The sequence below is a fragment of the Rhinolophus sinicus genome, chromosome 16, assembly GCF_057876585.1.
Source record: "Rhinolophus sinicus isolate RSI-liver-muscle chromosome 16, RSI-T2T, whole genome shotgun sequence".
In the NCBI taxonomy this organism is placed as follows: domain Eukaryota; kingdom Metazoa; phylum Chordata; class Mammalia; order Chiroptera; family Rhinolophidae; genus Rhinolophus; species Rhinolophus sinicus.
The window spans coordinates 95,726,065-95,743,385 of record NC_142516.1 but is presented as its reverse complement, the minus strand read 5'-3'; the positions used below and the strand labels follow the sequence as shown (position 1 = coordinate 95,743,385).

The following is a 17,321-nucleotide window of genomic DNA, read 5'->3' as shown; positions in this document are numbered from 1 at the left end:
CTATTATCCATTATGTGAATATTAAGAAATAGAATATAAATTCATGTGAAAGTTAAAGGTTGTAGTGTGACACTTCAAAGGAATGTTGTTCTCTTGCAACAGGCCTCTTCATGCTACGCCTTCGGCACTTGGGAGTGTGCCTTCATTTTCACCATCATTACGACGGCTTCCTTGAAAACACCGGAGAAGTACTGCCCGTGACACTCTTTACGACATTTGGGTAATATAGGAAACTCTTCGAAAAATGACCCCAGATCCCCTAATTTTGAAAATTCTGCATTAAGTGCTGTCACTTTCGTTGAATTTCTTGGCACCAAAGAATGAAACTCAAATGCAAACAAAAGCACTACAATTAAGTGGCAATATTTCCCTATACCCTGGTCATCTAGATAACATGAAACACATTTAGTTTTCAATATTTTCATAAGTAAAGACACAAAATTTACAAATTATCATAGTACCCAAGAATATATATATCCCCAGTCCTACAGAGGGCACTTGCCATAAGTCCAAAACATCACACAAGCAAACACATTCAGCCTTTCCCCCTTAAACCTTTCTAGCCAACTTGTTAACAGTTGTTAATATGTACCTACATTAACTAACTGAACCTCTTCCACATTCTGTTCACCCGCCTGTCCCCAGGGAAGTGAAACTAGATATTATTAAGGTGAAACCAACGTATCAGTTACTTGGGACACAGAAAGAGAACCCAAATTCCTAGAAAACCCACCTTATAGATAATCAGTGCTGGAATAATTAGGAGTTTGCCATCATACTGTGTTGACAAGGATGTGGAGAAATCAGAAGACTCTTATTACATGGCTGGTGGGGAGGAAAATCGGGCAGCTACTTTAGAAAACAATTTGGCAGTTTCTCAAAATATTAAATATAAAGTTATGATACGACCCACCAATTCCACTCCTACATATATACCCAAGGGAATTAAAAACATACATCCACACAAAAACTTGCACATGAATGTTTATAGCAACAGTCTTCCTAATAGCTAAAAAGGGGAAAAAAACCAAATATCTATCAACCGATGAAGGGATAAACCAAGTATGACATACCCATAGATACGAATATTACTCGGCCATAAAAATGAAGCATTGATACGTGCTACACACATGGATGAACCTTGAAAATACTATCCTAAGTGAAAGAAGCCAGTCACAACAGGCTGCATAGCATGATTCCATTTATATGAAATGTCAAGAATAGACAAATCCTTCATTTGTTTGTCTTGTTCTTTTGTTGTTTTCAGTTTTATATACCACATATCAGTGAAATCACATGGTTCTCTACTTTTCCTGTCTGACTTATTTCACTTAGCATTATAATCTCAAGATCCATCCATGTTGTCACAAATGTTCCTATATCAGCTTTTCTTACCACCGAATAATATTCCATTGTGTATATATACCACAACTTCTTTATCCGTTCAGCTATTGAAGGACATTTTGGTTGTTTCCACATCTTGGCCACCATAAACAAAGCTGCAGTGAACATTGGAGCACACATATCTTTATGGATAAATGTCTTCAGATTTGTTAGGTAGATACCCAGGAGAGGGATTGCTGGGTCATATGGTAATTCTATTCGTAATTTTTTGAGGAACCTCCACACTGCCTTCCATAGTGGCTGCACCAGTCTGCATTCCCACCAACAGTGTATGAGGGTTCCTTTTTCTCCACAGCCTCTCCAACACTTGTTACTATTTGTCTTGTTGATGATAGCCATTCTGACTGGGGTGAGGTGATATCTCATTGTGGTTTTTATTTGCATTTCTCTGATGATTAGTGATGTTGAGCATTTTTTCATATGTCTATTTGCCATTTGTATGTCCTCTTGGGAGAAATGTCTCTTCAGGTCCTCTGCCCATTTTTCAATTGGGTTATCTGAGTTCCTTGTATATTTTGGATATTAGCCCCTTATCAGAGGCACTGTTTGCAAAAATCTTCTCCCATTCAGTTGGTTGCCTCTTTATTTTGTCGATGGTTTCCTGTGCTGTGCAGAAGCTTTTAAGTTTGATATAGTCCCGTTCATTTATTTTAGCTTTTACTTCCCTTGCCTTTGGAGTCAAATTCATAAAATGCTCTTTGAACCCAAGGTCCGTAAGTTTAGTACCTGTTTTCTTCTATGCAGTTTATTGTTTCAGGTCTTATACTTAGGTCTTTGATCCATTTTGAATTGATTTTGGTACATGGTGACAGATAGCAGTCCAGTTTCAATTCTTTTGCACATGGCTTTCCAATTCTCCCAGCACCATTTATTGAAGAGGTTGTCCTTTCTCCATTGTATGTTTTTGGCTTCTTTGTCAAAAATTATCTGTCCATATTTAGGTGGGTTTATTTCTGGGTTCTCAATTCTATTCCATTGGTCTGTGTGTCTGTTTTTCTGTCAATACCATGCTGTTTTGATTATTGTTGCCCTGCAGTACAAGCTAAAGTCAGGGAGTGTGATACTTCCAGCATTGTTCTTTTTTCTTAGGATTGCTTTGGCTATTTGTGGTCTTTTGTGGTTCCATGCAAATCTGATGATATTTTGTTCTATTTCTTTAACAAATGCCATTGGGATTTTGATGGAGATTGCATTAAATCTGTGTAATGCTTTGGGTAATATGGCCATTTTAACTATATTGATTCTTCCAATCCATGAGCACGGAATGTCTTTCCATTTCTTTGTGTCTTGTTCAATTTCTTTTTAAAATGTCTTATAGTTTTCAGCATATAGGTCTTTCACATCCTTGGATAAGTTTATTCCTAGGTATTTTATTCTTTTTCTTGCAATTGCAAAGGAAGTTTTTTTGTGTGTTTTTTTTAATTTCTTTTTCTGAGATTTCATTGTTAGTATATAGGAGGAATGCAATGGACTTTTGTACGTTGATTTTGTAGCTGGCAACTTTACTGTATTTGTTTATTGTTTCTAATAGCTTTTTGGTGGAGTCTTTAATTTAGGGGTTACCAGAGGCTAAGGGGGCGAGGGGGCTCTAGAAGAGGGTAATCTGGGTCTAATATATGGTGATGGAAAGAGAACTGACTCTGGGTGAACACACAATGTGAGATATAGATGATGTATTACAGAATTGTACACCTGAAACCTATGTAACTTTACTAACAATTGTCACCCCAATAAACTTTAATTAAAATAAACAAAAAAACACGAATAGACAAATCCATGGAGACGGGAAGCTCACTAGTGGTTGCTAGAAGCTGGGGGAGAGGGCAATGGGGAAACTGTTTTAAAAAGCTGTATTGTCTTTGTCCCATGAATTCAGTCATAATCTATCTTTTCTAGATACAGTGTTTTACCTCCTGCTCCAGTTAACAAACATTTTGCAACTGTCCTTCAGATCAGGAAACCACTGCGAGCTCACTGTGTAGGTATAGATGAAATCATTGATTAATGTCCTGCTGGGGAAGTTAAGATTCCAACATACCTTGAAGCAGGTAGAAGCTTTAACAGTGTACGAGTGACTCAGCCATAGAATACACAGTAGTGTCAGAAGAGGAAACCCTCATCCTTCCAGCTGAATGCAGCAGACCAAACCAGTTCATGTAAAACACTGACTACGCAGTACCATCCTCCCAAAACAGGTTAAGAAGGTGTAAAACAATCATCTTTTAAAAGTCACTTGAAGGGGAGAGGTTAGACGAAGAATCAGTAATCATCTCCACGGGCCACGGATTTCTCAAATGTCCACAGGAGCCGACAGCAGCACCCATCCTACCTCCCCACCTACATCTCTCATCTTCGCAGGGCTGGTTGTCCAATGTTCCCGACAACGTACACCTCCTTCTGCAAAGAGCCTGGGAACTCTCCTCTCCAGTTCCCGCCCTACTCTTGGAGGCCAGAAGGAGAAGAGAAATCTCAAGGTGATATTAATTGCATGGACTCTTCTTTCTTTAAGAAACCAGAGTCATGGGTTTTGAATGATGGCAAGTTCAAGGCACCTGCAAATGCACACTGAGATCATTGCATATACTGGCACGCATCGCACAGAATCTGCACTTCGCCCACTCCGTGTCGCAGCGCAGCCTCACCACTCCAGAACCTTTGTTCTGCGAGCCCCCTCCATGTGCAGGGGTGAAGCTGCTGGAGTTCACGTCACTGTGAGGCAGCAAAGATTAATGAAGTGACATCAAGGGCTTGGCTGCCAAAACACGGATGCAGAGATGGGAAGATGGACCTGGCACTTGAACAGCCAACAGTGTAAGTCTCCTCTACAAACTCTTCGAATTTCTGCTTCTCTTTGTTTCTAGAATCCTCAGCACTTCCTCCCTGCTAGACTTTTCTCAATGTATTACAGTTCTCTGAATCCCCATCTTACTGTGCACTACCCGGAAAATCTTAAGGGACGAGACCACATCGATCTTCTTCATGGCCGTGGCTTCACCTCCTCGCACAACGTCTGATGTGCAGAAGTACGCTCACTGAGTGAACAGCTAAATGTACAATCATGCCTCCCTACACTCTTGGAACCACTCTTTCTGCTTTTGCCAGCACACTGCCAAATCGAGTGCCCTCTTCTCGGAGAGAATTGAACCTGACTTCCCTGTGGCCTCAGACATCGGAACAATTGGTTCTTCTCTAGCTGTCGGAGATGCCCCTGTCAGCTGAGTCTCCTGTCTGGTGGCTCCTTCTCCGTCTCATCGCCTCGTCTTCTCTGCCCACCCCCAAAGCTCCCAATGCACCATTTCTCCAGCTGCTTGTGCCTGAGGGATCACTCCATCACCCATTCTTCTTCTAGCTCCAGGTTAAACTCTGCTAACAGCTGGGCAGCATCTTCACCAGGATAAGTTCAAGTCGTCTTCTCAGCAGTCCCCAGTACAAACAAAACCTCAAACCATCTTCTGTTAACATTACTTCAATTCTCCCAGTTGTCCACACCCACAGCCTTGAGAATACTGGACTTCTCCATCCCACTCCATGTCCGCGCCTATTTTCCACCCCCACCCCCACCCCAGGTCTCTGGAATCATTCCCTCACATCCACTTCCTCTGCCACCCCCTACCTCAGAGCTACTCATATTCCTCACCAAGACCTGGTACAATTTTTCCATTTTCCTATTCCCCAATTCATTCAGCACCCAAATGCCAGATAACGTTTCCTGAAGGGTGTCCCTGACCAGTCAGCATCCTGCTCAACAACTTCCAATGGCTCCTATCACTTCCTGGATGAAAAGCCAATTTCCTGAGTCTGGCCGTTAGGCCTCTCATCATTCATACCCACTCTTACTTTCAATTCTTTTCAAAAACTTTCAGGAGTTCCCATGACATGCAAGGCACAGCGCTGGGTGTTGTGAGAACAGCGGGGAGAATAAGGATTGTTTCATCTCATGCTTTTTCCAGGTAGAGATGCTCTAGGCCTTTGTCCTCCCTTGTCTCAGAACACGCCTCCTGCCCCGGCCTCTGTTTACTATTCCACCACGAGGAAGGCCCTTTTGTGCCATGTGAGCCTTTCAAAACCCTACGAGCTCTGTCACGTGATACGCCCTCCTCCAACCAAACCTTCCCTTTGCGTTTCCACCACCCTGACCCCACGCACACCCTGCAAGTGGGCAGATGAGCTCTGCCCTTCGGAGTCTATCTCAGGGGACTCGGTCCTAGTGAAAGGAAGATAGCTGGGCTTTCACTCCACACCCACGTGCCTGCCACATTGCACACGTACTAATAGTCAGAACGTCAGGTCTTGACTCAAAAGAGACACAGATGTAAACGAGATGAGTGAGTGGGGACAAGGTGAGAGGTGAGGGCATGGGAATGGCTGGAGTTGAGAAGGAAGGGAGTGCTGGAAACAGACATCCTGAAGAACACCTACAGTTAGTGCCAGGAAGAGGACGAGGTGCTGGCACGGAGACTGAAAGGACAGACGGTGACTAGGAGAACAGGCAGCCCAGCAGCCACGGAGTTTCAAGGAGGCTGAGGTTAACAACGGTCAGGGTGACAGAGGCTCAAGAAGTAGTCAGAAAAGACCATTCATTTGATAATTAAGAGGTCACAGTGTGACAATTTAGTCACACTGTTAACTTAGAATGTACTTTCAGTACTTGGATGAGGTACATCAAATGCCAGGGCTTTTATAATAGAAATAAACACAGGTGAGGAAGAGGGGTAGCTATTTTCCACACCCCTGCCAAGCTTCTGGAAGAGGAGGGTGGAGAAAAACAGGGCAGCGGTTGTGTGTTAACACAGCTGGAAGAGAACTGCGACTCAGAAAAATGGCCACCTGACAACTGAGAGCTGTACGATTTCATCAAACTCTAGGAGTAACTCATGCAGAACTTTGGAGCAGGGATGATTCTACCATAGAAAAAGAGGTCTGGTTTGGCCTCTTACTTCCCCCGTTCTTTGGAAAGCGGAAGAATGAATGGGCTCTGAACACCTGGAAGTGCGTGACCAGTGATAGTGCTTTGACAAAAGTGGCTTCCTGCCAAAGTGCCATAACATAGAACTCGGGGACGGCTGGAACAGCTTCCTAAAGGAAAGGGCCCAATAAAAGGCTCTTTGTTGATTCTGCCCCGTTTGCCCACACCTACTCATCTAACCCGCACTGAGGCTCTTTTAACTACGCAGCATGTGAGACTTTGCAGAAATGGAATCACTTTCTTGATAAATTAGCCATTTAGACTTTCCTGAGGATATGCAAAAGCCAAGTGCACTACTATTTCCCATCCTATCTTTTGGGATTGCTGTCTTTCTTTCATTCTTTCCCTCTCAATTTGACAGATTTTTTTCAATAGCTCTGTTGCCCATTTCAGACAAGCTGTCCCATGGAGCACCCTCTCTCAAACCTGTATTTTCTGTGCAGCAAATGAATGTGCCTGCCACATCACTGTACTGTGCTTTCGCTTCCTGAAATGTTAGGCTGAGAAATTCTGAAAGGTCATGTCTCTCTGGCTATTGGGCCTAGTAAGTAGCATGATATCCACCCTGACGACAACCTAAAATCATTTCATCTGAAACCTTAAATCAGAGTGTGTTGCTAAAGTTCAATATGTATTCAGTCTGGGACTTGAGGATTTTCTCATCAGTTTTGCTGGGCGGCTGCTGCTGTTCCATCGCCCACACCCTTTCTGAAGACTATGATTGGCCCCTGCCACCGCAGGGAGGCTTCCCATACCCTTGACATTCCCTAAACTCCTCTCCTTAGTCACACTGTTCATTTCTACTTGCTGGCGTGGCATCTAATTTTTCCTGTGGTTACTCCCCAACTTTCTAATTTTCCACCTTTAGCTTGCAATTAACTGTACATCATGTGAGCAGGTGGAGGAAAAATGCGTTCTCCTCCACATCCATGGTAAATGGAAATAGCCATATTTCCCCATTTGGTGGCGGTAATGGTTAGTTTTACGTGTCAATTTGGCTGGGCATTGGTGCCCAGCTGTTTGGTCAAACACCAGTCTGGATGTTGCTGCGAAGGTATTTTTTAGCTGTGATTAACAGTTAAATCAGTAGACTCCGAGTAAAGCAGATGACCCTCCATAACGTGGGTGAGCCTGATCCAATCAGTAGAAGGAATTACGAGGTCCCCTGAAAGGAAGGAATTCAAAGGCTCACAATAGCCTTGGATTGAAGACTGCAACATAATTTCTAGCCTGCCAAGCTGCTGTGCAGATTTTGAATTTACCAGTCTCCACACTGCATGACCTAATTCCTTAAAATGTATCTCTTCTCACCCTCCATACTTACAGAGGGTGCCAAAAATATGTATTAAAATTGTAATACTCAATATATACCAATAACAAAAGATGAATACAAGTCACATTTGACTTCTGCAGTTACAAGAGGTGCTCAAAGGGTTCCCATCAGCGAGTGTCCAGACACTTCTGATTATGGTGAACTACTGCTCGAGCAACGTTGACCAAAGTGTCCATTTGTATATATATTTTTTGGCATCCCTGTTATATTCTATTGGTTCTGTTTCTCTGGAGAAACATATTAAATCCAGGTCATTAGAAACCTTCAATAGAAGGCATCATATAATCTTTAAAGAGTCATGCCTCTTATGTTAGAACCAATGATTTGCTTAAGGTTTCTGAAATGAGACTATATTAAAAAGCTACATGTACTGAATTGTCAATAATCATGATGTCAAAAATTATAAAGGCTAATAACAAATTTTAAATGAAAGGAGATTTCCAGAGATGAAACAAAAGTCATCACTTAATTTGGCCCTTTCAGATCTCAGTCCCTTAATTCTCTACATTGGATTATTTTCTTTTACTGAATGGATCTCCAGGTAGCTTTAAAATAAATTATAGCCTTAAATCAAGAAAATCTAAATTATAGGGCCCTTAAAATCATACTCATGGCCGAATGTTGCCAATAAGTGAATTTCTTGTGGTTTATTTCAAAAAATCTTTCACAAAGCAAGTAAAATTTTAGTGAGTGCCTATGACATGTGTTGGGAACTATTATAAATAGAAGCACTTATTGTACAGTCTTTTGTAACACGAACTAGCATCCTCTCAGCGACACAAACACGTGTCCCAGTGAGGTACACTGGTCTCTGCTATTAGGAAAAGCTTATATTAAGTTACATAAAGGGGAGAAATGCCAAAGTTGGTAATAAATGCAATTACAGAGTAGGTCAACTGGAGAAGCAAAACCATGCTACATAAATGCACATCGAAGGACTGATTCCAGTGCCTGCCCTGAAAGGTGTCACCTATTTCTGGAGGACTGACCAATAATATATTTACTCAAATTCTACAATAGGAAGCAATGGTCACTCTCTGCGGACTCCACCACTTACCTTTAAACTGAAACCAGTACTAAAACAACGTGTTTCCTTTAGCTCTGATCTTCATTAAGAAAACAAAAGAACTGTTTCATTTAGAAACAATAGACGGGACCCATCCTACCTTTCCAAGTCCTCCCAAGGCCACTGAAGAGGTCACGCCACAGTAGGTGTGATTTTATTTTGGGCCCAGTTGCTCAGCAGGAGCTCAGACCATGAAATGATCAGAGCTTTGAACTTTGTGCTGCACAGAATACCCACCAGTATGATTTGTAAATTCCTGCTGTTGCCGGGCATTAAGTTAATGTATAACAACAATTACACATCAGAGAAAAAAAAAATCAACAAGTTAAATACACACTCTAGAAAAACCAAAACTGGCAACAAGAAGAAGAAAGTGATCAACTTTGCAAGTTGGTTGGCCCTGTTTCTATTCTTTGTCCCCCACTTTCTCATACCTATGAGGACATTTGCTTGTGGCTAAGCGGTTCATGGATTACTGACCACCTCTGATCCACTCAGCGGGGGCAGGTTCTGTTGGGCTGAGTGGTTTTGGTTTCAGGAGAAAAACAGTCTGACTCCTTGGGGTCTGATAGAACCAGAACTTCTTCCCAGAGAATCTTCTGTATAGAATGTCAACATTCAAATAGGTTTAATGTTGATTTCTCAAAATAAGTCATTCTCAGTAAGCACCTGTTTATTCAAAGTCAGTCATTCAAACCCGGCAATCAATGCATGCCACAAATAAAGAAGAAATCCACACAGCCCTCGCCACAGCCGGCTTACAGTGGGAATAATAGTGTCTGCTCAATGTGTGATGTATAGTAAGTGAACCAACATATGAAAAACCTCAGTGGCACCATTTCAGAGGAAGTTTACATGATTTTTTTTTTTAAGTCACACAGCACAAAATCAGGATTAGAATGAATGCTCCAGATTTCCCAAGGTAGACAGAAACATATGTCACCTCCCTTCCTCTCAGCCCAGGTGCACTGACAGGTAAGGCCACTGTTAGCCAGTGGAGAACATTATAAAGTCATGAAAGCCTTGACTTGGATCTCTTTGGAAACATTCCACATAGAGAGAGTTCCAACTTTTGGACACTATGCTTTTTTGTGTACTAGGTTTGAAGAGTGATAAGCTGGTCGGGCACTTTAGTTCTGCCGTCAATCTTGCTTTGGTTTGACGGCAGTTTTCTGTAGGGTAAACAGCAAAGAAATTATGTCTATCCTGAAGGAAATTTGTATTGATTATATTTGACTTACATTTGAAAAATATATGTTCAATTTATGTGACTTTTATATTTGAAACATTCAGCCCTCTGCTAAAACAACCCCAACGTGCAAACAAACACAGATGAAAAAAATTAGACTAAGAGTGACAGTACCTAAGAGAGTACTGGAAATCATAATAACTCAAAAAAAAAAAAAAAAGGGCTTTCACTTAGCTCCTTTGAGGTTATGCACATACATAGCAATCTTTCTCTACCTTTTGTGGCAAGTTACCACGAATCAGGAATATGTGTGAGTAAACGTCTTTCTTTGGAAGCTTCATATACTCTGAGCCCAAATGCAACAATAAAACTAATGGTGCCCACCGTATGCCACGAGTCCATGAGCCCCAACACCGCTGAGGAGACGATGCCACAGCGGTCACTGCAGTAGTCCCTTTGGGTTTCACTGGGTTTGGTTTAATGGACTAGGCTCTGTTAAAGGGCTTCACTAATGAAGTAGAATCACACTGAGTCTTCTAACGCTGATAAAATCTGCACAGCTAACTGTATTTAACCCTATCAGAAACACACAAAATTACTAAAAATGAAGGCTTTTAAAAATTAAGGAAAAATACTTAAGGTAGGATAAACGCATAACCATAAAATCATAGCATCACAGCATTGCTACTCTCATCTTTAACTAAGGATGGTGGAAAAGGATCCTTCTCCACACTAAGAGTCCAACCTGTCTGTTAAGATGGTGCAAAAGTAATTGTGGTTTAAAAGGTTAAAAATAATTGCAAAAACTGCAATTACTTTTGCACCAACCTAATAGAAATAACTGCATCTTACCTAGTCAGGCCTCCTTCCCAATGCAGAATTCTTCCGGGGGGGGGGGACCACAAAGAGGAGTTTTCCACAAAGAAGTTAATCACATAACTTTTCACTCAAACATTTACTGAGTGCTGAATATGATGAATATAAAGAACACAATTACTTAACACCAGCACTTACTAAATGCCAGGTCCTGTGCTACGTGCTTCTCTGAGTACCTCTTTGAATCCTCAGAAGGGCCTAGGAGGCAGGTACTCACCCTTGTGACAGATGAAAAGTGGGGAGAGACACATAGCTAGTGAACGCCTGAACTGGACTCCGGGCTCACTTTGGAACCCATGCTTTTAAGCACTTCCTCAAGCGCTTATGATCAAGGAAAACTTACAGTCTTTTAACAGCTGCTTTCAAAGCCCTTCCAAAGAATTAATAGGAAAAAAGAGCACCCTTTTTCAAGGAATTTAATATGAAGAAACTTCATCTAATCAGCCATTAAACAAAATTTAAGACTTTGAACGAAATCATCTATCATTTCAAATAAATATTAGATCATGGTTAATATCAGATAAATATTAAATATAATGTAAAATATGATTAATATCAGACTCAGTCTAGAAGCTTAAGCTTCTAAATATTCATTATTTATTACTCATTGAATAAATATTCATTATTTATTACTTATTGAATAAATATTCATTATTTATTGAGTGCCTACTAGTACAAAGTATTGGACTAAATATAGATTTTATTCTAGTCCTCACACTAATTTCCATGAGAGAACAGACTGAAGGCAAAACATGTACATCAAAGAGTCAGGATTGGAACTCAGAAATACAGCCTCTCAAATTCTCTTTTAAATACCCTTTGGTCTATATTTGAAATAACATATTAATACATACTGTGTTTCCCCGAAAATAAGACCTAGCCGGACCATCAGCTCTAATGTGTCTTTTGGAGCAAAAATTAATATAAGACCCGGTATTATATTATATTATATTATATTATATTATATTATATTATATTATATTATACTATACCTGGTATTATATCATACCTGGTATTATGTTATATTATATTATATTATATCATACCTAGTCTTATATTATAGTAAAATAAGACTAGGTCTTATATTAATTTTTGCTCCAAAAGACGCATTAGAGCTGATTGTCCAGCTAGGTCTTATTTTCGGGGAAACACGGTAGTCGTGTGAGAAAGTATATACAGACACATAATGCACATACATTTATATATATATACATTATATATATACATACACACATATGTGCATATATATATCTATATATTTCTTTATAAATACTAGGAAATCTTGAAAAAGGATATTTTTAAGGGCCTTTAAATCTATGTAATTGGATAAAATGCTCCGCTTTTACTTGCTTAACATGCTGGGTACCTCGGTACAATGTGTGACATTGAGAATCCAGCCACTGCCCTCATGAAGTTCACAGTCAGTGCAGGAGACAGAAGGAGCAGGTATGACATACTGCAGATTACAACAACCCAGAATATGACTAAGTGTGTAACGGGACTTAGCATTAATGACTGAAGCTCAGGAGTGAAAGCAGCTTCACAGGCAGTAGTAATCAGAGAAAGCTTCATGGAAGAGTTGGGATCCGACTACATAGGTCACAAAAGATGAAATGGTTAGACTGACTGGAGAGAAAGGATGATGTGGAAGCATTGCTAAAAATGGTTCCGTTGGTTCTTTCTTTTAGGGACAAAAAGCAAATACAGAGAATTTATACCAATTCTTTCCAAAATCTTCCAGGTAGAATAAAAGGGAACACTACGAAATGGATTCTATCAGGACAGCATTAATCTGTTAACAAAACCAAAAAAAAGATAACACGACAGTAGAAAACCACAGAGCAATGGCTCATGAATATAGATATAAAAATCCTAAACAATGTGCTAGCAAACCAAATCCACCAACATATAAAAATGATTATACACCATGACCAAGTGGGATTTTCCCAGAAATTCAAGGTTGGTTCAATATTCAAAAATCATTTAACAGAACACACTGTATCAATAAAGGATGAAAAAGACATGACCATCTCAACAGATACAGAAAAATCATTGAAAAATTAAATTCCCCTTCATGATAAAAACACTGAAAATACAAGGAGTGCAAGGGAACTTTTCAACCTGCTAAAAAGCATCAACAGAAAACTCACAGCAAACATCATGCTGAATGGGGAAGACTAGATGCTTTTCCCCCAAGATCCGTAACCAGCCAGGAGGCCAGGATCACCACTACTGCTCAACATCGTATTGGAGGTTCTAGTCAGGACAATTAGGCAAGAAAGTGAAATAAAAGGAATCCAGATGGGCAAGGAGGACGTAGAAAACTATCTCTATTTGCAGATGACATGGTCTTATATGTCAAAGTTCTAAGGAGAACACTAAAAGACTATTGGACTAATAAACAATTTCAGGAAGGTTGCAGGATAAAAGATAAATATAGAAAATAAATCACTTGCATTTCTATACACTTGCAATGAACAATCCAAAATGAAAATTAAGAAATCAATTCCATTTACAATAGCATCAGAAAGAATATAATACTTAGGAATACACTTAACAAAAGTGCAAAATTTATACTATGAAAACTACAAAACATTGTTAAAGAAATTAAAGAAGACCTCAATAAATGGATTTATAGATTGGAAACTTAATATCATTAAAAGGGTAACATTCTCTAAATTAATCCACAGATTCAATGCAATTCCTATCAAAATCCCAGTTGACTACTTGCATAAATTGGCAAGCTGATCCTAAAATTTATACGAAAATTCAAGGGACACAAAATAGCCAATACAATCTTGAAAAAGAACAAAGTTAGAGAACCTACACTTCAGAATTTCAAAACTCTCTATAAAGCTACAGTAATCAATACAGTGTGGTGCTGGCATACAGATAGACATATATAGAGACCAATGGAAATAGAATTGAGAGTCTCTAAATAAACTTTTCTATTCATGGTCGATTCATTTTCAACAATGGTGCCAAGATCTTCCAAGTGGGAAAGAATTATCTTTTCAACAAATGGTTCTAGGATAAATGCATATTTGCATGCAAAAGAATGAAGTTGCATCCTTCTTTCATACGTATACAAATTTAAGTGAAAATGGAGCATAGACCTAAATTTAAAAGCAAAAACTATAAAACTCTTAGATGAAGACACAGAAGAAATCTTCATGGCTATGGATTAGACAAATGGTCTTTGATAAAGCACAAACAACAACAACAAAATAGATGAACTGGATTCCATCAATATTTAAAACTTTGATGTAAAGAACACCACTAAATAAGTGAAAAGACAATCAATCTATAGGAGGAAATACTTGCAAATTATATATCTCATAAGGGTCTAGTGTCCAGAATATATAAATAACTCTTACAATTCAACAACAAAATGGCAAACAATGCAATTAAAACATGGAGGAAAAACTGAGGGTTGCTAGAGGGGCGGGGGGGTGGGGATAAGGGGAAGGTAAGAGGTTTAGAAAATAGTCGGTAACCACAAGATGACCACGGGGTTTTGAAAATTAATTTGGAGAACGTACAGAGGGATAGTGGATGGGGGGAGGGGGGTTCACACAGTGTGAGGGATATAAATGATAAACGTCTAAGTTTTGCTTTGTCTTGTGCACCTGAAACTAATAAAAAAATAAATAAATAAAAAATAAATGGGCAGAGAACTTGAATTGACATTTCTCCAAAGATATACAAATAGCCAATAAGCACATGAAAAGATGTTCCTCATTGTAAATCAAAACCAAATAAGGAAGAGGATTCTGGGAAGATGGTAGAGTGGGAAGGGTCAGGAATCTGTCTCCCTACCAAGACAACACTTGCACTGGCAGAATCTGTCTGATATAACTCTTTTGAAACTCTGGATACTGTTGTGAAGGCTTGCAACTTCCAGAGGAAGACTGGATGGTAAACTGCAATTAATTTCAATCAATTTTAGCTCTTAGCACATTAGTAGCTACCCATTCCTCAACCACCCCAGACATGTGGCGAAGAGAACACAGCTGTGCATGTATTCCTGGAGCAGCCTGCACACAGCTTGCAAAGTCAGGGTGGGCAAGAAGGACTCTGTCCTCCAAATATGTGCTCTGATCATTGATTATTGTTTCTAGTCACCAAGAGGTGCACACAAAGAAGTGGGCAGCATTGTTATTGCACCTCCCCTCCATTGTTGTAAGCCCCTTCCCCTCTGGCTGAAGTAAATTCCAGGGGACTTAAAGGACCTGGGCCCGTCAACCCTCCCCCTCAATTTTTGCCTTTCCCCTTAAGGAGCCAGACATTAAAGCCTAGGACATTTAAAAAAGAACTGCATATATATTGGTAAAGTTAGAAAGCGACCACACACGTCCAAGAAAGAGCTCAGAAAAGACTTGAGAACACATTAAGTTTGCACCTCAGGGTGACCCTCAGCACAAAGACAGCCTACATCAATCAAAACCAAAAACAATAAACAAAACAATAACAAAAAACAACAAACCCTGGGGAAGAGGGAGAATCTGATTTCCAGACTTACCACATTATGACATTCAAATGTCCACTATTAATCACAAAGCACACAAATTAACAGGAAAATATGGCTCACTCAAAGGGGAAAAAAGTAAACAGAAACTGTCTTTTAGAAAGACCTTGGCGGCCCGGTGGCTCAGGTGGTTGGAGCACCATGCTCCTAACGCAGAAGTCGCAGGTTCAATTCCCACATGGGCCAGTGAGCTGTGCCCTCTACAGCTAAGATTGTGAACAACAGCTCTCCCTGGAGTTAGGCTTCCGTGAGCAGCCAGAGGTTGGTGTGAGTAGCTGGGTACTGCCTTCGGCTGCTGAGTGCTGCTGCTGGCTACGGTGTGCTGCCATGAGTTGCCAGCAGCCATCATGAGCGGCAGGCAGCTGGCAAGAGCTGCCGTGAGCTACTGTGAGTGGCCAACCGACGACAGGCGACTGACTGCCTCAGCCCCAGGGGAGCGAAAGGCTCATAATACCAGCATGGGCCAGGGAGCTCTGTCCTACACAACTAGACTGAGAAGCAACGGCTTGAACTGGAATTGGGGAGGGGGGGGAGCAGAAGAAAGGGGGGGAAAACTATAAAAAAAAATCAAAAAGAAAGACTGGAGCTGAAAGGTACATTAACTAAATAAAAAAAAAATTCACTAAAGGGACTCAAAGACAGATTTGAGCAGGCAGAAGAAAGAATCAGAGAACTTGAAGATAGGACAATGGAAATGATAGAGTCTGAGGAACAGAGAGAAAAAGGATTGAGGAATAGCAAACAGAGCCTAAGGCACCTGTAGAATCCCATCAAGTGAACCAACATACACATCGTGAGAGTCCCAGATGAAGAGAGAGAAAAGGCAGCAGAGAGAATACTTAACAATAGTAACTGAAAAGTTCCCAAATGTGATGAATATAAACATCCAAGAAGCTCATGAACTCCAAGGAAGATGAACTCAAAGAAACTCACATCAAGACACATTATTATCAAGACCAAGAGAAAAGCAAATCATCACATACAAGGGACCTTCAATAAGACGATAAGCATATTTCTCATCAGAAACTTTGGAGGCAAGAAGATAGTGGCCAATGTATTAAAACCTGTCCACCAAGAATCCCAAATCCAGTCAAACTATCCTTCAACAGTGAGGGAGAAATTAAGACATTCCCAGATAAACTAAAGTTGAGGAAGTCACAACAAGCCCTGCCCTGCAAAAAATGCTCAAGGGAATCCTGCAAGGTGAAATGAAATGACACTAGACAGTATATCAAAGCCATATGGAGAAATGAAAATCTCAGTAGAGATAATACATGGGCCATAGTAAACACTAGTATTGTTGTAACAATGGTTTGTAACCACTTTTTGTTTCTGCATGATTTAAGAGACTAATGCCTTAGTTGATGTATTGGGGGACACAATGTATAACAGTATAATTTTATGCCATCAACAATAAAAGGTGTGAAGACAGACCTATAAAGGAACAGAGTTTCCGTATGCTATTGAAATTAAGCTGGTTTAAATTCAAATTAGAGTGCTATAACTTTAGGATGTTAAATGTAATCCCCACATAATCACAAAGAAAACAGGAAATGAAAAGGGAATTTAAACATTTCACTACAAAAAAAAAATCAATTAAATACAAAAGAAGACAATAGTTGAAAATATGGGACAAAAAAAGTTATGACACATAGAAAATAAATAGTACAGTGAGATGTAAGTCCCTCTTTATCAGTAGTTACTTTAAATGTAAATGTTAAACTCTCCAATCAAAAGATAGACACTGGCAGAATGGATAAAAATACAGGATCCAACTATATGCTGTCCACAAGAGTTATCTGAGATCCAAAGACACAAACAAGTTGGAAGTGAAAGGATGAAAAAGATATTCCATGCCAATAGTAACAGAGGAGGGCAGAAGTGGCTATACTATTACGAGACAAAATAGACTTTAAATCAAAAAAGATTACAAGAGACAAAGAAGGACATTGCATATTA

At 39.9% G+C, this 17,321-nt stretch overlaps 1 protein-coding gene across 4 annotated transcripts in view; it reads right to left on the bottom strand.

Annotated features, from left to right (window-relative positions):
• Positions 1 to 17,321, bottom strand: part of SPATA13 (spermatogenesis associated 13) — a 321,686-nt gene that overhangs the window by 102,652 nt on the left and 201,713 nt on the right. Inside the window, exon 1 of one of the 4 annotated variants that reach the window (XM_088793453.1) lies at positions 8,870 to 8,980. The exons of the other annotated variants lie outside the window; for them this stretch is intronic. The gene's annotated coding sequence lies outside the window, so the exon portion shown is untranslated. Of the gene's footprint in view, positions 1 to 8,869; positions 8,981 to 17,321 lie in introns of those variants that run through there. 4 annotated transcript variants of the gene reach the window in all.